The sequence below is a fragment of the Olea europaea genome, chromosome 12, assembly GCF_002742605.1.
Source record: "Olea europaea var. sylvestris chromosome 12, O_europaea_v1, whole genome shotgun sequence".
NCBI lineage: Eukaryota > Viridiplantae > Streptophyta > Magnoliopsida > Lamiales > Oleaceae > Olea > Olea europaea.
The window spans coordinates 16,537,123-16,548,071 of NC_036248.1; the positions used below are offsets into that span (position 1 = coordinate 16,537,123).

At 35.6% G+C, this 10,949-nt stretch overlaps 1 protein-coding gene and 1 pseudogene across 1 annotated transcript in view; both read left to right on the plus strand.

Moving 5' to 3' along the window:
- LOC111405884 (serine/threonine-protein phosphatase PP1 isozyme 1-like) overlaps window positions 1-10,949 on the plus strand; it is a gene marked incomplete at its 5' end in the record, with an annotated part of 19,133 nt that overhangs the window by 3,393 nt on the left and 4,791 nt on the right. Inside the window, one exon of the mRNA XM_023034976.1 lies at window positions 3,537-3,538. The remainder of the gene's footprint in view (window positions 1-3,536; window positions 3,539-10,949) is intronic.
- Window positions 3,798-6,562, plus strand: LOC111405883 (annotated as a pseudogene).

A 10,949-nucleotide genomic window follows, 5' to 3' on the forward strand; every position in this document is an offset into this window, starting at 1 on the left:
AAAATCAAATCAGATTAAAATGTACATTTGATTAGAAATGAAATCGAAGACTCTTTGTTCGCTTACAACAGGGACTGAAATCAGGAATTATTTATATTTTACTGTTGTACGTTGATTAGTAGTGTATAAATGTTTTCTTTATTTTATAAATATTAGTCGCTATTACGTGTGTTGCACGAATTTTGTATTTATCGTATTTTTACTAGTGTATGAATTTTAATTTTTTTGAAAAGTTTTGAAGTAATATCTAATTTTTTTTTTCATGATATAAGAAAATATTTGCAAATTATTTTTACAATTGTATAACAGTATGTTATTTAGAAAAAAATATGCTCGTATATTTAATGCTTGAATAAGAAATATACGAATTATTTTGCTTGTATTATTTGATAGTGTTGATATGATTGAATTGAACATAAAGTTTATATTTCTAAATTTTGTGTAATTCAATATTGTAAATTTGGAAAAAAACTATTCGCACAGCGGGCAGAGAGTTGAACCAAGTGCAGAGTAAAAATAAAAAATAAAAAAATGTGCAAAGAGAAAAAAACCTCTCTTCATAGGGTGGAGAAAGTTGAACCATGTGTGAAATAAAAAAAAATCATCTTCGCATAATGCGGAGAGATGACAAACCAACTCTCCGCGCAGTACGGAGAGCAAAAAAAGCTCTCCGCACTGTGTGGAGAAAGTTAATCTCTTTGTCCAGTGCGGAGAGTTGGTCCGCACCATGGCAAAACTCTCCGCACAGCGCGTAGAGAGTTGAATTATATGCGAAGTAAAAAAAAATGTGCTGAGAGAAAAAAACCTCTCTGCACAATGCGGAGAGAGTTGAATCATATGTAGAGAGTTGACAAACTCTTCGCACAGTGCGGAGTAAAAAAAAAACTCTTCACACAGTGCGAAGAGATAGTTTGTCATCTCTCCGCACTTTGCGGTGTCTTTTTTTTTTTTTTGCTCATGTGCGATTTTTTTTGTCTCATGGAATTTATATATACTAAAATTATTATTATTTTTCTAATGTTATTGTCATGATGTGTGTGTGAAAGAATATTTGTCAATTACTATAAACAAAATTCTTCACAAAATGCAAAAAATAAAAATGCATAATAAATTTTCTTATTACGCTAATAAAATTACAATAATTTTTTTTTTTACAAATAACATAAAAAAATTATTTTTATTTTCAACAAAAAAACACATTTAAAAATTAGTAATTTCATAATCACTTTTTTTTTTAATTCTCGAAAATACAATTATAAAAAAGGAAACAATATTGAATTACAACATTTAATACTTAAGAAATTCAATATTAAATAATTTTTATACATTTATAACAAATTATATATCAATATATACAGCTTACCGTATTTTCAGGCAGTTTACCGTATATACAGCCTACTGTATTTGTAACTTATCGTATTGACAAATAACTTACCGTATTTGTACTTTACTGTATATGCTGCCTACCGTATTTGCAACTTACTGTATTTTCACCTTACCGTATTTGCAACTTACCGTATATGCTGCCTACCGTATTTGCAATTTACCGTATATGTTATCTACTGTATTTGCAGCTTATTGTATTTTATATATCGGTTTTTGCATTTACAAATATCGATAATGCATAACACCGTACATTCACTTACCAAACCGAATTTAAAAAAAAATTCAGATTTTTTTTTAACATAAGTATAAAATAAATATTAAATATATATGAAGCACAAAATAAAAATGCATATGAATATGGTGCTCAATTTTCAATTTTCCAATATTGAATTACACAAAATTTAGAAATATAATCTTCACATTCAACTTAATCATATCAACACTATCAAAGAGTACAAGCAAAATAATTTGTATAATCTCGTACATTTCTTATTCAAGTATGAAATATACAAGTATATTTTTTCTAAATGACACAATACCGTTATACAATTGTAAAAATAATTTACAATTAGTTTCTTATATCATGGAAATATTTCTAGATATTGCTTCAAAAACTTTTCAAAAAATTAAAATTCATACACTAATAAAAATACGATAAATCCAAAATTCGTGCAATGCATGTGACAGTCACCGTGCGAAGAGGTTTTTTTTTTTTTAAACTTCTGTGCGAATTTTATTTATTTATTTATTTATTTACTCTTCACTGTATGGAGAGTCCGCACTTTGTGAGGACAGTGTCCGCACAGAATACCATATCTCCGCACTGTGCGGAGAGATTTTTTTTTTTTTTTACTTCGCACTGTGTTTGCCATCTCTCTGCACTATGTGGAGAGTTTTTTCTTCCGCACATGGTTTGCCATCTCTTCGCACTGTGTGAAGAGTTTATTATTGTTATTTTTTTAAAGCTCATGTGCGAAGAGTTTTTTTCTCTCATGGCAGTTTATATTTACTAATTTTTTTTTAATACTAGTGGCATGATATGTGAAAGAACATTTGTTGGACATAAATATTTTTTTTAATGTTAGTGGCATGATGTGTGGAAGAATATTTGTTTGACATAAACAAAATAAAAAATGACATAATGCATAGTAAAATTGGATTAAGTTACTGTTAGGGCTGGACATGGTCCGGTTCGGTTCGGTTCTAAAGAGAATCGAATCGACCCGAAATTTTCGGGTATTTAGTAAGTGGAACCGTCGGATCCAAATTTAATTACGGAACCGTTCGGGTTCGGTTCTATTTAGTTCGGTTCGATTCGGTCCAGTTCGGTTCCATTCGCTTCCGTATTATAATTAAAATTTTTAATATATACAAAGTTACGTTAATTTAATTAATGATATGTTCAATATTAGCTCTTAGAAAATAACGTAGTTCAATTTTATGTGTTTCACATCTCTCTTTGCTGAATTCTTCATAAATTTGATTATTAAAATCACAGAAAGAGAAAGATAGCGAGCTCAAAATAATTAAGAGAGATGTTGTAGAGTTTTAATTCGATTTTCTCCGGTAGAAACGACACTACAGTAGAATAACATATTTGAATAAAATTGAGGTCAATTTGATTAAGTTGATTTTGAATTGAAAATTAGAAATAGGAAAATCATATTTTGTGGTTTGAACTAAATTAACTAGTTAACAAATTTATTTAGAAAAATAAAATAATTTTACTTATTTAAAATAAATTAATTAAAAAAATTACGGAGATTCGGTTCTTATTCGATTTTTCGGGTCTTGGTCTAAAATCGAGAACCGAACCATACCCGTCGGTTCTTGATTCAAATACCCGTTCAGGTATTTAATTTGAGAAGAACCGTCGGGTTCGGTTCGGGTTTGGTTCGGTCGGTTCGAGAGTTTTGTCCAGGCGTAATTATTATTGTATCAATAGTAGACCCTCCTTCTCCTTTTTATTAGAGGTTAGAAATATGAATTAGGTAAAATGGTCTCTAAATGTTTACTTTTTTTTATTGAATATGAATTAGGTATCTTCATTGACATAAAACATGTAAAAAATGAATTGACAGAATTGAAGTTAATTTATTAAGATTTCACAAAGTGAATAATACTATGTACTTTACCAAGAGAAGGAAAAGAAGTTAACAATTACAATTGCCAAGTCAGTGCTAAAACTAGATAGCATGTTAATCCCAAATTGTTTTCTTGACATAAATAAATTGAATCATAAGCCGAGATCATAAAGAGCATACCATCTCTACCTTGAAGTCATCGATTATGGGATTGAATGAACTATCTGAGTTGCAAATGGGTAGGAGTGAGATATGCATACAGTTGACGTTTGTGTGAAAGAGTTTTAATTAGCTAGATTTGCTGTTCGAGAAGAGTCCATCCTTTTTCGAGAAGACCGAATTGAGTTTGCTAACTTTTAATTTTTAAGCAAAAGCATACAAAGCAGATACTATTTTAACGTTTCAACATTTTTAACAGCATATTTTATCAATTTTTTATTCAAATTTAAAAAGAAATTTGAAAAACACATGCATTGGCAGAGTCAGAAGAAGAAATGTTTTTCCACACAATACAGGAGCGTAACATGCAGTTGCACGCCTGCACCCATGCCACTTCGGCCGCGATCTGCGCGATAAGCTCATCACCAAATTCATGAAGGATGTGGAAGGCACTTGGAAGTAATCCCAATCAATGATTTTTCACATTTAATACTAAATTCATACAATAAATTGTAATTGGGTTTGATTTTATTTTTACAGCGGTCGGCCATCACTGGCATTGAAAGCGTGGGTAAAGGGTTAATTCGCCACAGCACTGGCTATGTTACGTTTCTGGTGAAGTATCAATGCGTTGTATTTCGACCCTTCAAGTGAGAGATTGTTGAAGCTGTTGTTTCCATGGTTAACAAGGGTCGCTATCTTTTTAATTTTATTTGTTTTCATTTGCTGTTTTTGTGTTGTTTAAAATATTAAGATGTTGATTCGAAATTTTTTGCAGATGGGTTTTTTCGCTGAAGCAGGACCCTTCGAATCACGTCAGTATCTTGATTTACAATCATTCTTGCATATTATATTTCGAAAATTGTTCTCGCCTCTATCCATTTCACAAGTTTCTGTCCTTTATGCATATTTAAATTGATTATTCGGAATTTATTCCACCGAGTCGACCAATTAAAGTTCGGGATCTGACTAGAACAACAAAGCTATCAGTTGTCTATGCATTACCCATCAGCATGAATTTTAATGTACATATAAAATGTTTCTTATAGACTTCAATTCTTCGATAGGACTGTGTTACTCAATTGACCGTTGGAGCATGCTGGTGATTGAATAACGTCTAGATATTGGCAAGTTTATAAATCAATGAATTTATGACTCAGGAGAATTTTTTGTTCTGTAGAAATTGATTTGCTTAGGGCCTTTTATTATTTTGTAATTTTATTCAAAAGGCATTTCTGAGTTAGTCTTAAGATTTGCTTGTTTTAGTGTTAGATACAAATTAAGTGCATTATGAATTCCCTGATCCCCGTCTTAATGTTCGAGCAGTAGTCTTTAGTTTTAATGTCTGAGATCTTAATCCTAATCTTTGTATTGATGATCAATTTCTTAGTATCGAAAACAATTAATCCCACATGCTATTTCTTGGAGATTTTTCACATTAGTACACTATACTTTGACCCAATTCATTTGACGACATAGTGCATAATACACAACTATGTGTGAGGACACTGCATAGCATGGAATATAAAAGATCTTTGATGAGTAAATTTCAAGTGATGGACTGATCCAATAGGTTCTGCTTACGCTTTAATTTTCTGTTCAATTTCTTTCATGTGCAAAAAACGTATGAACCTTAGAATAATTTAAGAAGATGGCATTTTAGTTCTTCATTGAATTACCGGAAGCATTAGAAACCATGCTTGCATTTTATTTGGTAGTAGGAGCAAAATTGATCGTCTTACTATGACCTTCTGCACTATTTATGTGCAGCTTTTGATTTGATCTGGGCATGGAGAGTTAAGTTTGAGTAGGTGATGAGTTATATATATGCTTCGCTTTTTGTTTATGTTTCGGGTCCTTGTGATAGAAAATAATGTGCCAGAACAATTCTTCTACTCATTCAAGAACCTTCAGAGCAAAGACTTCACCCGTCTTCTAAATGATCCAACATTCTAACTTTTTTGTATTTAGTTGATACCAAATGATATGGAGCTTCAATCAGGAGACATGCCTAATTATTCAACTTCAGATGGATCTGTACGTATCATTAGCAACATAACACCCCACCCCTGCTGCATGTCACGTCTGCTTGTCAAATTTAATTTCGAGATCCATTCTGGACCTCCCAAGGTTAAAATTCAAAAAGATTGTGAAGTTCGGCTAAAGATTATTGGAACTCGCATTGATGCTACAGAAATTGTATGCAATCCAGTTCCTTCACAGTAATGCTTTTCTTTTCCCATTCTCCGGTTAGTTTTGAACAAGAGTAGAGATCGACCTATGGTTTCTTTCCTCGAAAAATGTATTAAGTAACCAAAGGCCAAAATTGATGCGTGACTTGAGACATTTTTAGTTGGAGAAACGCAAAACTAAATTTGTTTGAAGAAGGCTTTTCTCCTTTTCGAGGCTGTTGCATTGCCTAGTTTTTTCGAAGTGATTATCTAGGTTATAATGCTCACTAGAGAATCCTAATTATAATTGTAAAAATATAAATGTTATTTCATTATCCTTCTTTCATCAGACCTAGCATGAAATAATTGTGAAGACTAAAAGTACCTTGATATTTATTGTCTACAATACCTTCTTAAGAATTTACAGTAGTTATCTAGCACCAGTCTAAGTTTAGGTGGCCTCACCAGTATAACATTGCATATGAGTGAACCTATCATCTGCCTCATACCAAATTCTCATTAATGTTCGTATCTCATTTTGCAGTTCTGTATTGGAACCATAAAGGATGACTTTTTGGGTGTGATAAGTGATCCTGGTGCAACTTCCTAATGGCACACATTGTTTGTGTTATCTACTACGCTCTTATCTGATTATCATCTCGAAGCAGCTGTCAGTTAAAATTGTGGAGTATTTGAAGTTCTGTTAATATCTAATTTCCATTTTCAATCATTGAGAAAGTTTGAGATGTAGCCTATCTGTTGACCTCGCAAATTCGGCCCTCTACGTGGCCAACCGATAGCTACTTCACGTATTTCTTCCTGCGCACAATCAACGCACGGTCAAATGCACACGGTCGGGACCAGCGGGGGGTGGCGGCAACCGCATACACTCCAACGGTCAAGTTAGCCCCAGGTGATCGGAACAGTACCAAGGTTGTGCAAAGGAGTGGGGAGGAGAATATATATTTACTTGTTATGAAGAGCTAAGTTGTAAGAATTTCATTACCTTTTCCTCTTGTCAAACCTTGGGCATTTATAGTTGAGGAGAATCGTTAGATGTGGGACACGTGTACGCATTTGACAGTGTGAGGCGTCTACTCATAGGCGTCAATCAGCCGCGTCTATAGAGTGGACGGGTAATAACTTCTCCCGAGTTAAGTTGACTCTCACATGAACTAGGCTCGTGAAGACGTCAAATCAATCAAACTTTGGGGGTAGAAAGGATCTTGACACAGATCTCTTTCTGAAATTGGTGGATGATCCTCTGACAGAGAACTTCGGAATGTACTACACCTCGGCTTCAGGGGCGATGACGCTTCGGTCGGTTCAGTAGATTGTTTGTGCATCGTAGTGCGTTAACAGATTGACAACATTAGTTGTGGCATCACTTCGGAACCACTTCGGATGGGTGTTGAACACCTCGTATATCGCGGTGGTAGACTTTCCGAAGTGGTTCAGATAGGGGTGTAACAGTGGTCCCCCCAAGTTCATTCATGAATATTTATATCATGGGTGGACTTGTTTTCCCGATCGGGTATGTCTGCCTCGGGATAGGGACCGTGATTTGTGAGAATTTGTAGGTCAGTTTTCTGTGTTCACTGAAACGTTGACCTTAGGCAAACGGGCTAAAGCTTCATTACTGCATAAGGAAAGAACTTATCCAAGTCGATGTGCTGCCAATTGGATGATGCGTTGGGAGACGACCGAAGTTTTGTAAAGCTTAGGAGGAAACGCAGCTACCCAGGCGATGACCCACAGGGAGCTCCACGTCAGGTGTGTCTTAGCTTCATAAAGCTGAGTGAGGAGCTCGTCTGCCACCGATACTTTGACCCACAGGGGACGACGCGTTGGGAGATGACTAAAGCTTTGTAAAGCTTAGAAGGGAACGCAGCTACCGAGGCGATGACCCACAGGAGACTCCGCGTCAGGTGCGTCTAAGCTTTGTAAAGCTGAGTGAGGAGCTCATCTGCCACTTGTGCGCTGACTCACAGGGGATGACGCATTGGGAGATGGCTAAATCTTTGTAAAGCTTAGGAGGGAACGCAGGTACCGAGGCGATGACCCATAGGGGACTCCGCGTCAGGTGCGTCTAAACTTTGTAGAGCTGAGTGAGGAGCTCATCTGCCACCGGTGCGCTGCCTCACAGGGGACGACGCATTGTGAGATGGCTAAATCTTTGTAAAGCTTAGAAGGGAACGCAGTTACAGAGGCGATGACCCACAGGGGACTCCGCGTCAAGTGCGTCTAAGCTTTGTAAAGCTAAGTGAGGAACTCATCTGCCACCGGTGCGCTGACCCACAGAGGACGACGCGTTGGGAGATGGCTAAAGCTTTGTAAAGCTTAGGAGGGAACGCAGCTACATAGGCGATGACCCATAGGGGACTCCACGTCAGGTGCGTCTAAGTTTTGTAAAGCTGAGTGAAGAGCTCGATCTGAGGCGGGTATATCTGACGTTAAATGATTTGACAGCTATCACATATTTCCAAGGCGACAGTTGGGTGCGACGCCCATTTTCCTAAAAGGTTGATGCGGCTACTTATTGTAGACGGCTGGTGGTGATCGAGGCGACGTGTTCTATGCGAGCGTGAGGGGCACAGCCAGATCTCAGGTGTAGATCAAATCTGGCGTTTCATTTCAACGACCTAGATTGATTATGCGACGGACGGCCTAGATTGATTAGATTTGAATTGAACGGTGGAGATCAGCTGGGGCGCTCTATAAAAGGCGGACTTGAGCGTTTGGGTAGTTTTTCACTTTTGCGAAATCAAAAACTCCCTTTGCTCTAAAAAATCTTGCACTTTCCGGTGTTCCTCAAGCATTTTTCGACAAGAAATTCCAGTTTTCGACGACTCTACAGTCTCTGCTGATCATTTCCGACTGTGGAACTCCAAATTTCGTGAGTTTCAGTAAGTTTTTAAAACTTTACATTTTTGAAAAATGGCTCCTAAGGGTAGTGGTAGCTCGGGGAGGGGGTTGGAACTAGTGCGGATGGATGAGCCCATTCTGGCATCTGTTCGCAAAATTATTTCTTCTCGATTTTAAAACCCACCGCAAGTGTACGGTTCGTTAACAAGTAGTAAAGTGGACTATGAGTCCAAGTATCGTTCCCACGAGGATTAAATTAGCTCTAATTAAACTAATGTGACCTTAACCGAATCTAATTGAATGAAAAATTTGGTTTAAATATGAAAACCCTAATTTCGGGAGAAATCCCCAATTCGAAACCCTAATTGCAAAGAAAACCCTAATTTCAAAATTGGAAACCCTAAATTCAAAATTTCACTAATCTAATGAAATAAATACGCAACTGAAATGTAAATATGCAATTTTAGAATTATTGTATTGAAATGAAATCATTAAGAACTTGAATCCCCAATTGATTATTAAAAACCCTAATTTCACAAATTCAACGAATCGATGAACAAAATGCCAATTCAATGTTCCTAAATTATCCAATACACTCTCTCGATATATATTGAATCTACTCTTACACATCACCAGCCTATATTTCTATGGATGATGCAATGTATAAGAATGCATGACTTTTTATGAACATTTTCATGAATTGCATAAAGCATAGAGGTAAGTTTCCATCCCCTATCGGACCCTATGTCGATTTATATTCTATCGAATTTATTCCCCTTCTTTCGAATGCAAAGAATAAATCATCTACAATCACATAATAATTGGCCAAATAATTATGGAAACATTCAACTCATATAAATCAAACATTTGTCCAATCGAAATTATTGTTGAATTAATGAAATAATGGAAATTTAAATCATCAAAAGGTTCATCAAATTCCTAATGAACAAAAACCCTAGCCTATAATCATCATTACAAAATCAAGAAATTGAAAAACGAAATTAAAAGATAATAAGAATACATCCGTATGGAATTTCTTCAATCTGTGTGTATAATCTTCAATCCCGTCTCGAACCCGTGCGAAATTGAATCCAAAATCAAGTTTCTTGCCTCCAATTTTGGTCGCTCCCTTCTCCCTGGTCGTTCCTCTTCTTAATATGATGAATTTGGGTATTTATATCGCATCCAAATTAAGTAGGAAAGGAGTTTCAACCAAAACGAAAAACTACGCCCGAAGTTTCAAAACTTAACTATGCGACCGCATAGAAGGGATCTATGCGGTCGCATAGATCATTTTTTTGGCTCATTGAATTCCCTAAAACCTTCTATGCGACCGCATAGAAGGTTACACTATGCGGTCGCATAGAAGTAACCATCTATGTGGTTTGTACAATTTGGTCCCTGAACTTCTTTGTTGCTTCTCTTGACTTCTTTCTTCGATTTCTTCATCTTTTCAACAATTCTTATCTTCCAATTGATGATCGACACTTTCAAATACTATGCCACTCATTCGGCACATCTTTTGAGTATTTGTACTTTAGTCCTCCACTTTCAATTATCTTCATTTTAGTCCATCTTCCATTCTTTCTTCTTCCAATTGTTTTGCTTTGTCATTGAGCTCATACATGGCATGTTTTTACTCTCATTTTGCATTTAGCTCAACTTTTCAATATTTGCACCTTTGGTCCTCGAACTATTAAATTGTTGCGTTTTGGTCCTTCTTCGGCTCTTTTCTCCTGAATTCCACAATTTCCATTGAATTACCTACAATGCATGAATTTAACTGGATTAAGTCACAATTCAACCATTTTATCCATGTTTAAGTCATGTTTGTGAACCAAATAAGTGTGTAAAAACACACTTATGAAATCCCCCAAACTTAAACTATTGTTTGTCCTCAAACAATGTAGTGACTCAAAGTTAAACAACATGGCTTAGTAGCTTGCCGTGTCTCAGGATTGGAACTTAGCAATACAATAGAACAATATCAATATTGCAAGAATAAAATTAACCTTTACTCATCAATTGCAATACTCAACGTGTGTGTGTGAACTCATGCCAACATATCAAGCTTATGAATGGTTTGTTCCCAACCCATAATGGTCAAATTTATCCTTACATCACTCGAGAGAGACACAAATCCCCCAAACTTATTCTTTTCACTCAATTATCTTGGGGTGTGTTCTAAGGTTAGGAGTTTAACAACTATAATCCTTACCCTCTCTTAGTTTGGATAGATCTTACCTTTACAAGTACACATATCAACAAGTAGAGACTCTCTTTA